This window comes from Hydra vulgaris, chromosome 11 (genome assembly GCF_038396675.1).
Source record: "Hydra vulgaris chromosome 11, alternate assembly HydraT2T_AEP".
NCBI classification, from domain to species: domain Eukaryota; kingdom Metazoa; phylum Cnidaria; class Hydrozoa; order Anthoathecata; family Hydridae; genus Hydra; species Hydra vulgaris.
In genome coordinates this window covers 46,291,335-46,305,880 of record NC_088930.1, presented here as the reverse complement: position 1 = coordinate 46,305,880, position 14,546 = coordinate 46,291,335, and positions in this window count along the sequence as shown.

Genomic DNA, 14,546 nt, shown 5'->3' with positions numbered 1-14,546 from the left:
CATACTTGAAATAGTTTTAAGAGGATGACCAATTGGGTAAATAACAACTTCTCTGAAAGCATGTGGTGCACCATCTTCACCAACAAATACAACTGCAACTTCATTATGTGAAGGGAGATTATAGTGACGTCTATCTTGCCTTTTTAGCAACAAAAAAATAATACCAGAATAAAATAATGTGGTATTAAAATGTTTATATTTATAATGTATTAGTAACATATTTATAACTCATTAATAACTTAAATATAAATCTGCTAAATCTTATAAATAAAAACTGCTTGTAAAAAGACTTTAAGTACAAATAAAAGAGTAAAAAATGGATGAACAATATTTTTACAACTGATACTGAGCTACCTTCTAGAGCTGCTCAACGAATTTCTTCATCTTCTACTTCCGCCATGTTTTTAAATGCAAGAGCAAATGGGTTCTTTTCACTAATAATAGTTTGCAATCAAAACATTAAATCATTTAAACAAAGATCATTACCACGTTGTTGCATTCTAAAATTTACTGCTGCAAGTAGATCATAGATGTATAGTTGACAATATGTTAGCGGAACGTCTTGATTTAACCTAAGATTACCTACACGATGAAAAACTTGACCATATTTTCTAAAACATAGCGGCCCATGATTCATGGGTTGAACTACATTAGCTTTAAATTAAGCAAAAGAAAGACAGGCAATATAATTTCTAATATATTTAAATTTATTCAGATTGGCATTTCTATTTGCATAGTTTCTTTTAAATAAATCTTCTAAATCTTGTGGAAATAATGAAGGTTGTGACAAAACTACCTTTCCTTTATGGCAACATAAAAAATGTGTTTCATTGGGAAATTTCTTAGCACCACAATGCTGACAAATATGATTCATTTCTCCTAAATAATAATTATCTGGAAAAGTATTACTTATTGCTATACAATGCATTCTTTCGTATCTAGCAGCAATTCTAGCATTTTGTTGATTATTAATTTCATCTCGCCTAAGTCTACCTCTTTTATTTCTGCGACAATTATTTTTAACTCGCCTAACCAAGGTCTCCTCATTTGAGTTTGAATTATTTGCTGCTTGCCAACAAAACCTATCCACTTCGCGAAACTCCTGTTAATTGATCAAAATTGCATTCTGGGATGTCCCGCCGGACCTCTTCCGCAACTAACACAAATTGTTTTTTTTTTAATTAATCAACTTTGTTGCTAATCTCAATTTTACATTAAAGATATTTATTTTTTTTTATTTTTTTTTTGTTATTCACCTCCTCAAGGCCGAGGAGACCACAACAGATGAGGAGGCTACTTAATAGTGGTTATAACCCTCTCTCAACTCTATAACTCCGAAACACGAACCTTGACGAACAAGACCGCTGCGCGGAGAAACAAGTTGAGCGCGGTACTACCAGGGACGTGGTGGGGATTGAACTCCGAACCTCTCGCTTATAAAGCGAGCGCTTTACTACTACACCACTACCGCATATATCAACTTCGTGCTATATCAACTTCGTGCTATATCAACTTCGTGCTGTATCAACTTCGTGCTGTATCAACTTCGTGCTATATCAACTTCGTGATATATCAACTTTGTGCTATCTCAATTTTGTATTAAAGATATATCAATTTCGTAACATTAAGATACATCAATTTTGTTAAGATTACCATTAGAATGTTTCAATAAGAACAAAAAATGGGGAAAAAACATTTTGTAGAACAAAAAAAGTTTTGTTGAACATAAAGTTAGTATAATTTTTTTAGTACATAAAATTATTTTATTAGAAATAAAAGTTATTAACATTATACATAAACAAAAGTTATTAATATTATACATTATACCATAAATAAGTCTCATTACAAAGAATTAATTGAAAAGATAATATCATAAAATATCAAAGGGCGATACGTACAATATTTTAGAAATTGCAATTTTACTTATGGGGTGGGTTTTTGTTCTTGTTTAAAAATTTTATGAAATAAAAAATTCTTGTTATAACAAAAAACATAATTTTTTTTAAAAGTTATTAGCACATCTTAATACAAAAAAAAAAAAAAAATTGAAAAAATAGTATTATAATATATTAATTATGAAGAGTACGTGCAATTTTTTTTTGCATTTGACTTATTGCGTGGGTTTGTCTCTGTTTAAAAATTTTATGAAATAAAAAATTCTTGTAATAACAAAAACAGAACAATGTTTTTTTTTCAAATAAAGCGCATGTTCTTTATGTTAATTGTGCAAAAACTGAAAATGACTTTTTTTAATTTTATTGATGAGAATCATGGCCAGTCCATCTCTTTCACGATATTTATCAATAAGTTTCATAAAAGTTGTTTCCATTTCACAAACTAGTGACATAAAAGCTAATGGATTGTCAGCTGAACTAAGAAAGAGTACATCTGCACACCTATGACATAATTTAACCTTTTGAATAAGCCATCCAGCCATGTGTAAAAAGGCTTGATTCTTTGGTTGCATTAAAATTTTTCCAGTAAACATATAAAATGATCCTGGATGAAAAAAAGATATTCCTTTAGATATGTTACTTTCTGTTTCATAAATTCCACAATTTGTTTGAGTACAACACTTCATAAAATCATTTAGATTGAAAGCTGTCTCAAAATTTGAATCCTTTATACAGTTGCTGTTGGATTTTCTTTTTTCTACAGATAAAAGTAATAAAGCGTTTCTATAGGCAACTCGAAATTGTCTAACATTTGGACGGTCATTCCAACCACCTTTGCTTTGAATAATGGAGAAAAAATTCTCAATGCAGTCCTGATTAAAACGAGAAGTACAAACAAACTGAAAACCTTCAGAAAATAGCTCTCTACTTAAGGTTAGAACACTATTAATTGTGACACTTAAACCCCAATGATATGAGATACTTGCTTGACTTCTAACATTACAAAATTTCCATTTCTCAATCCAATGTTTTAACTCTTCCAACTGAGAAATACTTGCTGCAACTGAGAAATACTTGCTTTTAAAGTTAGAGCACAACGAGCTGGTTTATCTGCGTAAAATTTATATGAATTCAATATATCCATGCGTTCAACAAATCTTGCTGTTGGTAATAAACTTAAAGGAAGTAAGTTTTTATTAGAGCAGCAATATAATGCAGAAGCAACTTGATAACGAAAAACTTGAGTGGCAAGTTTGATCTTCGTAGATAAAAGAGGACCAGGATCTAAGTGTCTATCTGTCAGTTTTGTCACTTGACGTACAGAGTTTATTTTGTCTAAATTATACAGAGACTGGATGTGTTCCCAAGAAACAATTTCACCATTAATTTCAATGTTATGTCTTCGTAAATTGTTTCTGATACTTTTTACTAAATGCGGAGGATCAAAAATAACACGAATATTTTTATCATTGGAGGGATTAGGAAAGTACGGTAAATTTTTGGAAAACCCAAGCAAACGTTAGGCAGCCATATTAGTAGATCCTTGATCACAAACTACACATCTAATGTGTAAACCAGTTTCTTGAACCTTAGAAATGGTTTCACTTAGTAAAGTCAGCTGTTGATACTGTTGAATTATTATAAAAATAAGCTATTGGTTGTTTCCATTTATTTGCCAAGCCTCTACCCATAATTATAAGAGCCTGATTTAAAAGTTTTCCATTTTTCATACCGTAAACCCTGTAAGAATTTCTATCATACTCTAAATGCTGCTTTAATGACATTACGATCAAGTGGATTCATTGCATCAGCACGTAACTTTAATAAAGAAAATAATTGAGTAGAAAACCGTTCTTGAAGATCTGAAAATACGCAGGACAAAAATAATAATAAACAAGTTTGACTTGGTAAACAGAATATTGTTTGCAAGACATTAAAAGTTTGAGGACTATGAAACAGAATTCGCAAAGCCAAAACTTTGTCACAAACTGCCCAGCGTTTTCCTTTGCTGACTCGTTTACTCATTTCTAATTGACTTCTAAAAAAACTAACTTGTCTAGGAGATAAGTATTTCCTGGATAAATTTAAAATAAGTTTTATAGACCCATCACAGTTATTTTGGGTTTTCTGTTTGGATTTTAAATGTCGAACTTGTTTAAGTAGTCTAGAGTTTTTGACTCGCAATGTTAATAGTACCCTTTGAAGTTTGTTGAAATTTATTTTATTAGTAGACATTTTGTTCTCTAAATTACTATCTGAATTAATAGGTAAACAAACAACTTGCTTTTTTGCAGGAAATGAATGACGTTCAACTGGTAGTTTCCTTTTACAACCAATAAGTGGAGGAGGATTTGGGATGTTAAAAATAGTAGGAATTGCTAAATGTAACAAACGTTTTCCATCACTATTTGTAGAATAATATATTGTATTTTCAAAATGATTACTGCACAAATAAAAGTTTTTGTTTAAAAATACAAAATCTTTTTTGTCTAAATCTTTCCTACGACAGTTCATGACCCGCTGTTTACATCTAAAAATTAAACAATAAAAGAATATATTTTAAAATACTACAATAATAATTTTATAAACTTTTATGTAAAAAAAAGTTATTATAAATAATATATGAATTAGCTTGCCTTTTTTCGTCTTTAGGAAAACGAAAAAATAAAATATCTTTACAGTTTTTTCCACTTTTATTTGCACAGTTTATAGTAGCACAAAATGATGGCATTGTTGTAACTTAGATCGAAATTTTTTTAGTTAAATACAAAAATAAGTATTCGCTACTTTATATTATAAAATTCTGAGGTCCGGCAGGACATCCCAGTGTGCTTTGCGATAAAATTACAACGAGATGTATGAAATTATGCCTGACTGGATAGGCTTTGCTTGCCGAGCAGAATTTCTAGCATTTTGTCAATTATTAATTTCATCTCACCTAAGTCTATTTCTTTCATTTCTGCGGCGATTAACTTGTCTATTAACATTTCCACTTTCTAAACTAATATCTGCTTCTAGCCTAATATCATTCATTTAAACTTAACTTTTAATTGAAAGTAGTAACGAAAAATCTTAAACGAATCATGAAGATTGCGATCTTTCCTATATTATTTTTTTTCTACTCTAAATAACACACACAAATAATTTTTATATATAACAGACTGTCATTTAAAATAAATAATATAATAATCTCATGACTTTAAAAAATATATATATCAGCTAGGAGATGTTTGAAAAAAAAATTAGCTTAGCAAATAATAATAAAAAAAAATTATTAAAACATGCAATTCTAATAATAAACATACCGCCAACAAAGAAAAAATAATTATAAAAAAACCTTGTAAACCCTTTATTGAAAACTTAAATTTTATTTATTCAAAAAAATTATTAGTAAACGTTTTTAAAAAATTCACAAAACTTTACAATATTTTGTTCTTCTATACCACATATATACATCATCTGATAAATCTAAAATAAAAAATGTAACGAATAAGTAACATAAGTAAATAACGAATAAATAAGTAAATAACGAATAAGTAAATAAGTTAAATAAGAAAAACATCACATACAAAAAATGAAAATCAATGTACCTTATAGAAAAAAGCTGTTGTGATTTACCAGAGTAGTAGTTGTAAAATATTACTATTTCATGTTAGCTTTTACAAAATAATTTATGCTGGAACATCATGATTCAAAAATATTTATAGCAAAATCATGTAGTAAACAGCGCTAAAGACAAAAAATTAAATTGAGATAAAACAAATTGTATATATGGCAAAATAAATTGTATTGGCTTTTAGTAAATGATTAAAAGCAGTGATTTTTAATAAAATTACCTATTTACCATTTTTAACAATAGACACCAACATGAAGATAAGCCAAATGTCTATCAACTCAAAAGATAACAAAAAAAACATCACAGCAACAACACACAATAGCACACACCATAAGGTTATATAATATGTATATAACATAACTTAAGTAAGATAACATTCATATATAACAGAAGAAAAGTAACAACATTACGCAAAATGTTATTAAAATATATTATTATGTATTTTTAGAATGATTAATAATAAAGGCTTGAAAACAAATAGACCTAAACCAGTAACAGTTTGACACTAAACACTGTCGTGTAAGCTTCTGTATATTTATAAGTACATCACTTGGAATATTATAATACATCACTTGGACGGCAAAGTTGAAAAATCTTGCTCTAAACGTTTACCAAGTCACAGCACTTTGAAAACATGGAAACAACACAATATAAACATATGTAATAACTATAAACACAATAAACGTGTTTAAACAAATTTTTAAAACAATTATGTAACACATATTAACACATGCACAAACAATAATAAAACACTTTACATTATTATAAAAACACATTGATAAAACAACTATAAAGCACTTATTACCACCTACACATACATATTAAAAAAGCATTTATGCAAAATAATAAACGTGTGCAAACAAAAATTTTAAAAATGACGCGAGAGAATTTAAAAAGATTCAAAGTAGACAAAATATATATTTACAAACAATACTCTTTACCTTCTTTTTTTTTCATAAGAATTGTAGTCCTCATAACATAATTTAACCTTTACATACAATAACATGTGACATGCCATGTCAGTGTTGGCACAAAATTTTAATTTATTTTTCTAAATTTTCTAAAAAGAACAAAAATAGTTAATTAGCATCACAGAAATTTCAAAGTAGTAATAACCATTTTATGGAAATAGCATTAGTATAACTTTAAATAACATCCATACCCCTATTTTCCTTCTAATAAATAAAAATAAAGCTGCTAAAAGGAAAAAATAAAACAAACAAAATACAAACGATATAAAAAATTAAAATCCTTTCTACTTTATCTAATAAAAATGTATATATAATTATTTTATATACTTACTTCAATTATAATATGATCTTAACGATGATTATTTATCCTAATATGTATCTTTATGTAATATATCTAAATAATTAAATTCCAAAAGGAAAAAAAATTTAACTCGCTTAAGAGAACTTTCTCCAATGACCGCGTGCATTTTGAAAACGCATTCTTTCAAAGTATAACTAATAAAACGACGTTAAACATTGAACGTTTCTATAGTATTAATATTAAGATAAATATTATTTTTATTATTACCGTTACTATTTTTATAATTATTACTAATTATATATATAAAGATCTATATTTTTGGTGTTTACTTGAAATTAGTAGAATTACTATTTGTAAATATCCATGAAATTATTTTTCAGAATATATATGATTGATTGATTGATGGACACCTTAATTGGATCAGGATGACGGAGGTTACGTTGTGACTTCCGGTTAGCAGACGATCCCATGGCTCATAAGGAGGTGAATAATTTCGTTTACCGTAGAGTTTTTCCATTGCACAGTGGGCCAGAAAGCACTTTAACTGGACAAAATTCATAACTAATTTAATATTAGAGCTATATTCACTAAAATTAGTATGAGTACTAATATGATGTCTGCGCTTTTTATGAAGGTAATATTTTTTTATTTAGTTGCTACGGATACCTTTATTTTGCTTAGCAACAACCTACTTTTGTTATCTGCAGATATTTTATAAGTGCTATATTCACTAAATTTGGCATGAGTACCAATATGAGATCACACTTCTTACAAAAGTGATAATTTTTTAAATTTAGTTGTTATGGATACTTATATAGCTTAGTTACCGGATACTTTCCTTAGTTACAAAGTGGTAAATTGATATTTGAATATCTTATCGGATTTTTGACCCACCTATATTGAATAACAATTGAGTATTTAGGTAAATAATGTTTTAGGAATAATAAAAGCAAAAAATAGTGCAAGAAAACGTTATCAATTTTAAATTACATCAAAAAATTATAAAACAATAATATCGTTTGAAGATTGTTTAAGTAATTGTAAAACATCTGAAGGAAATGCTTTATGATTTGTTTGGTGTGATGTTGATTTACGCAATGATGAAATAACAGGATCACTGGAAACTAGGAGTCTATTGATAAGATCAGTATTTGTTGCTTTTCTGGATGTTTTTCGGCTGAAATTTTCGCGATAAGATTTAAAGTCTTTATTTCTAGCCTCTTGAGCTTCCTCTGACATAAGTCCGATGGGTAATGTAAGGCTTTTAATTATGTCATGTCCATGTATCAATACTTTGTGAACTGATTGAGCCATGTAATACCATGGATAAAGGGACAATAATAGTCTAAAAGTGTCAAAACAATAATCCTTGAACTTTAAGCAGTCTATTTCATATCCTAAAGAGAGCGTTACCAAGATAATGTAAAATCTGAATATAAGGTTTTGGTCAATACCCAGAATTTCAGCTGTTTGTTCATATGCTGCAAAAGCACGCCTTGAGGTATTGCCATCATTACTTGTTCCAGAACCACCACTTTTAGGGAAATTAACAACAAGTCCCATTTTGTTCATAAAATCAGTCTGAATCTTTTGTTTAGCTACAGATGCCTTTTCTTTGTGTTCTTTAGATCTTGCTTGCCACTTTCTTGTTTCTTTTTTATATGCAATGTGCAATAACATCTCAAAAAAATCGAATCCATGCATGAAGACTGGAAAGACCATATTTGAACTCTCTGTTAGTATAATCTATATTAAGGATATCAAGACTATTCATATTTTTTGGAGAGACACCACACACTGAACAGCATTGGTATGAGTTATTTTTTTCAGATAATATTGTTTGAACCTTCCCATCAATCATTGTAAGTTCAATAATACAATTCACTTCAATAGAAGATCCGCAAACCTCTAATAAAATCATACCCAAGCTTTCTATCTCACTTTTAATGTACTGATCTTCTTCAATCACAGATTCCTTGGATTCCATTTTGTATGCAAATCTTATGGGTCTACAATAGGCTGTGGAGGACGACTTTTGATTTCTCCAAATAGGCACCTTTTCGTTGCTGTTGTTAAATCCAGTCAAATCCAATGGGACAAGACAAGTAATAAATAATGATTCTTCACGCTTTAAATCTCTGTCAATGTCGGGTTCTGATAAAACTTGTTTATAAATGCTTTGGCCAGTAGCACCATCAAAACCAGCCTTACACGTTAGTGTCATTGTTTTTATTGCTTTGTCGTTCAACATCAAGTGCCTTAGCACAGGTTCCTGAACTGCACAGATTCTTTGCAAAGTATGAGTCATTAAATCTTTTAAAGGAACTGAAGCTGAATAGTCCTCCACTGTTATGTTTGCAGGATAACATTTCAATTTTGTATCTCTGACATCATTGTAAGCGGGGTAGATGTTATATTCTTTCTCCAAGGCTCCGCTTCTAATCAATTGATAGGAAGCTTTTGTCAGACTTGCATCAATTATTAAAGCCAGTGCTTCGTCTGCTGAATATTCAGTTGCTTTATCTGTATTTGATATATTTAAAACATTCTTGGCAGCAATAACAACAGATTCATCTCTAAATTTTTTATTAGCAGCAAAAAATAATTCATTGGATGAATGAGATTCAATTAAACAAGATACACGCCGTTTTTTAGTTTTATTAGAACTATTATCAAATGCAACTGGTTTTCGACCACGTCTACTTGCAGTTGGTTCATTGTCTTTTTTTCTGACAATTAAATATTCATTAAGCCAGTTCACAAACTTCTTTTCAAAATTTTTCACAGTATAGTTTGCAGATTTCCACTTTTTTTTATACAAGTAAACAAATCGTTGAACAGCATGTCTAAAATCAACGTCTTTAAAATCAGCAAATTTTGGCCGAATAAATTTTAATATATCTTCAGTAATATTTTGTTTTGAAATACTAAGATTGTTTTTTTGGAAAAAATTATGAATGTCTAAGTTTAACAAAACCTTATCTAAATAATTATTGTAACAAGTATTTTGTATTTAAAAGTAAAATGTTATAATATATATGCCGCCTGGACTACTAATACTTGTTAGTAATTAAGTTACTACAAGTGTTAGTAATTAAAATTAAAAGTAATTAAATTACTGTCAGTGTTAGTAATTAAATTACTAACAACTACCGAAAATATGTTGTTGCTATGTTATGCAAAGTAAGGTATCCATAGTAACCAAAAAAAGTTAACCTTATAAGAATTCTGAATCTCATTTTAATACATACCCTCAATATTGTGTATTTAGCGCAAGTAAAATACTGTTAAAACAACGTTAATGTAAAAATGAGTTGTTGCTATGCAAAATTTAGTACCATAGCAACCAAGTTAAAACATACATAAAATCTGAACGGGGATTTAAGGGGACGAGCAATCAATTAAAACTCGATTGAAGCATCATATAGCTCAAATAAATATAAGACAACACATGGCAAATTGTGGTAATTATTAGTTATTGTGCGGCAAAAAATAAGTTTCTTAAAAAATTTTTTTTTTAATCTGTGATTTTCAAAGAATAACTGAGATAACATGCTATGACAAATTTATTTCACACATTGGTTTTTCTTATCTCTAAATACTCTAGAATAACATGTACTAATTTTTTGTTTCAAAAACGTAGATGTAATTGAAATATAACACAACGTTGATGTCACCGTTAATTACTTATTTATAATTTTTTTATTTTATCTCAATATTCAAATGCTTAGAGTCCTGGTAACTAAGGGATTTAATATAAATAAATTATCAATAGATTTCTCCTAATATATGTAGATACTAAAATTAAATAGGTTTTCAAGATTAGACAACTAAAATTTTTCCCATTTTGTCCACCTACTGGCCCACTGTGCATTGCTCAAAAACGTTCGCTACATGAATAACACTGATAAACAAATAAAATTTTATTGTGCAAATCTTGTTAACTAGGTGGTTTTTTAAAACAAATTAAATATGCTGATTTCAAATATGCAAACCATTTTTCACCATCACGTCAAGTTGTAAAGATATTTGGGTTCAAATCTTTAGTATTCAAGGTAAAGTCCCTAATATTGTCGAAAAAAAAGTTATTCAAAAGTATGTCAACCTGGGTCTCAAAAGAAGCGTATTTTCATAGAGATTTTAAAAATGGTATTTGTTTGTAATAAAAAAAAGTACTTTTTGTATTATTGCTGAGAAACATTTTGTTAAAATTTTTTTAAAAGTCTTTAGCATTTTTTCACATAATTTTTTTTGTCAATAAATTTTAAGTAAAAATATTTATCTTTTCTAAAATCTCTATGAAAATACGCTTCTTTTGAGACCCAGGTGACAATCTTTTGAATAACTTTTTTTTCGACAATATTAGGGACTTTACCTTGAATACTAAAGATTTGAACCCAAATATCTTTACAACTTGACGTGATGGTGAAAAATGGTTTGCATATTTTAAATCAGCATATTTAATTTGTTTTAAAAAACCCCCTAGTTAACAAGATTTGCACAATAAAATTTTATTTGTTTATCAGGGTAATTAATGAATTTAAAACTCAAATTTGCAGAAAAATGCAGAGAGAGAGAGAGAGAGAAAGTGAGAGATACATACATAAACACATACATACATACATACATACATACATACATACATACATACATACATACATACATACATATATACATACACACATACATACGTACATACATACATACATACATACATACATACATACATACATACATACATACATACATACATACATACATACATACATACATACATACATACATATATACATGCATACTACGGAAGTATATATATTGTGTATATTTTTTAATTTTGAAAGTTATTTTTTATTTGTTAGCGATAAAATAGGTCTTTTTTAAACAGGTACTTCCGTGTCAAAGGCATGGCCGAAAAACTAAACTGTATGATGTATGAGTTGCCCTTAACTAAGTTGACGGATGGATACTTACTGGAAAAGGCATGGCAGGGTAATAAAAAACAATTAAAAATAAAATTATTTATTACATAACATATACAATTTTAACATTTGCTAAATAATCTATGTCATTTATTCAGTCTTGGATCTGTATGCAGCGATGTAGCAGCTCTTCTATTTAAACTAAAAGCATGTGTTAGAATACAGGAAAATAAAGTTGCAGTTATTAGAAAACTTTGTGTGTGAAACAGATCTAGAAAAAAAGCAGAACCATCAATGCTACAAAACGTTAATTTTAGGCGATCAATGAAAAATCAACCACCTTTTTCAACACATAATATCAAGAAACCTTAAAACTTATTTTCTGAAAATGTTGTCAAGTTTAACAATGATAGTTTAAATAAACTCAGAGTAATTTCTCCAGAAGCAGCTTTTTTTACAAGTGTAGTTGGTCTAGCACCAATATTAAATCATAGTTTTAGTGACAACACTGCAACTGCTGACCAAAATGATAAATTTTTTTTACCAGAGCCAATTACTTCTTTGTTTGACGAAAAAAGCAATTAATCTTGCTTGGAGAAATTAACTTTGCTTGGAGAATTTTGCTTATCGAAATTTAATGAATCCAAGAACAGTTATTCTCAATGCAACTTTAACTTATTGGCAGAAGTGAGTAAAACTCAAAACCTGTCGAATGTATGGAAATTGCATTGACCTGGTAGAACTACAGCATCCAATTTCCATGAAATTAAAAATAAAAAATTACAAAAGTCAAAACCTTTGTTATTCAAAATAATGAACTACGTAACTACACCAAATGTAGCAAGTGTTATTTCTGGTAGAGAAATGGAGGACAAAGCATGTTGTTTTTATATTAAATTATAAAAAAAAAATCACAACAATTTCAAAATAGAAACAACTGGTAGTCATATCCAAGCTAATTATCCATATTTAGGAGCATCGCCAGATGGAATTATTAAATGTACATGTCACAATAAAGGTTTAGTAGAAATCAAGAGTCCCTACAAATATCATGAAGGTTTAAGTGGTTGGAAAGAGGATAAAGATTTTCCTGTAAGTGAAAATGGTGATTTAAAAACAAGCCATAAGTATTATACCCAAATATAAGGACAAATAATGACTTTAGAAGTAGAATTTTGTGACTTTTTTTACTATTTTATTATAGAAAATGAAGGAAATTACCTATTAGTTAGAGTTTATCAAGATGAGAAATTTACTAATGAGATAAGGCAGGCATTGCACAAATATTATTTTATATACATTTTACTAGAAACTGTAACAAGAGAAATTGATATTTATTATAGCAATAAGCAGAAAAACTATTTCATTTGTAAATGCCCATACTTTAAACCAATGATTGCATGCAATAAACCTAGCTGTGAAATTAAATGATTTCACTACTCATGCGTAAATGTAAAAATGCGTAAATAAAATTTATAACTAGACATTTTTTATTTCTGTACTACACTTTTATTCAAATTTATAAGTCCAGCTACTGAAATCATTATACTGTCAAGTAAATCAACCTGGCTTACAGGTATAATTGATGTTAATAGATGTCATTTTTTTAAACGCCTAATAACTCTTTCTATATGGATTCTCACACGAGCAATTTGATGAGATAAATCAAATGTCTTTTACAGCCATTTGATTTTTACTTTTTGTAAATGCTGGTATTATTAAAATAGCTCCTCTTGTTGCTAATTCTTCTTCCAATAAAAATCCTCTATCAGTTAAAATACATCTAAAATCTCCGTTACGAACTTTATCTAAAAAACCTGACTCAATTGTGATCAGTTTGAGTCGGATGCTCAAACACCCCATCCAGATGACAAAAAACTTACAGCACCAGCTGGTGTTATCCCAATTAAATAATTAATGGTATTACCTGATTTATAGGTAGAGTAGGTTTGAGCCCTAGCTGTTAAGTTATATGGCTTTCTATAAATATTTCAGTGCAGTCCATTATACATACACAGTCTTTAAAGTTTGTAAAACAACATGGCAAGTTTGCCCTTATAGCAGCTCATTCAGGACACACAATTAAATTGCACAACTTATTGGCAAATTATTTTATCCATAAGCAAAATATTTTTGATATGACTCCTTCACTAATGTTAAACCTCAAAGCTAAATCTTTATTTTTATGTCCATGTCTTAACTTCATTAATACAATTAATAAATGGTTTTCTAAGGACAATGTTTTAAAAATAGGTTTAACACAAGATTTAATTTCTTGCAAAATCCATTTAAACAAAGCAGGTTTTCTCATTTCAGTTAAAAAGTTTAATGCTTTTTCTTTAATATTAATATAGTCAATAATCTTTTCCTTTGTATACTTTAATTGTCTTTAACATTTTTGTAACTTTTGTTTCAATTTTTGTATTTAAAATATCTTTTTTCTCAAAATTCGTTCTAGTTGTTTTTAATTTTTTGTACTTGTTTTATTTATTTCAACAGCTCTTTAGGTTATCTCGTTTTCTGAAGGACAATTTAAACAGTTCTCTTCAATCAACTCATTAGTTTCTGTCTCGTTAAATGATCCAACCTCGTGAGTCAGTAATATAGTCTCATTACAAGAAAGAGTTCGCTGCCTTTTTTTTGATCGTTAATATCGTTCTAAAGAAGCTTTAATTTGTTTTCCATGTGTCTTTTTAAAAGAAAATACAGTTGGAACATAATCAATATGACAGGGATCATCAGATTTTTTCCCTAAAAAAGATGATTATCAGTTAATACGTAAGTAAGAATACTAAAGTTTTAAATCAAAGAGTTTATTTATTTTTCATTATTCTTATTTAAGTA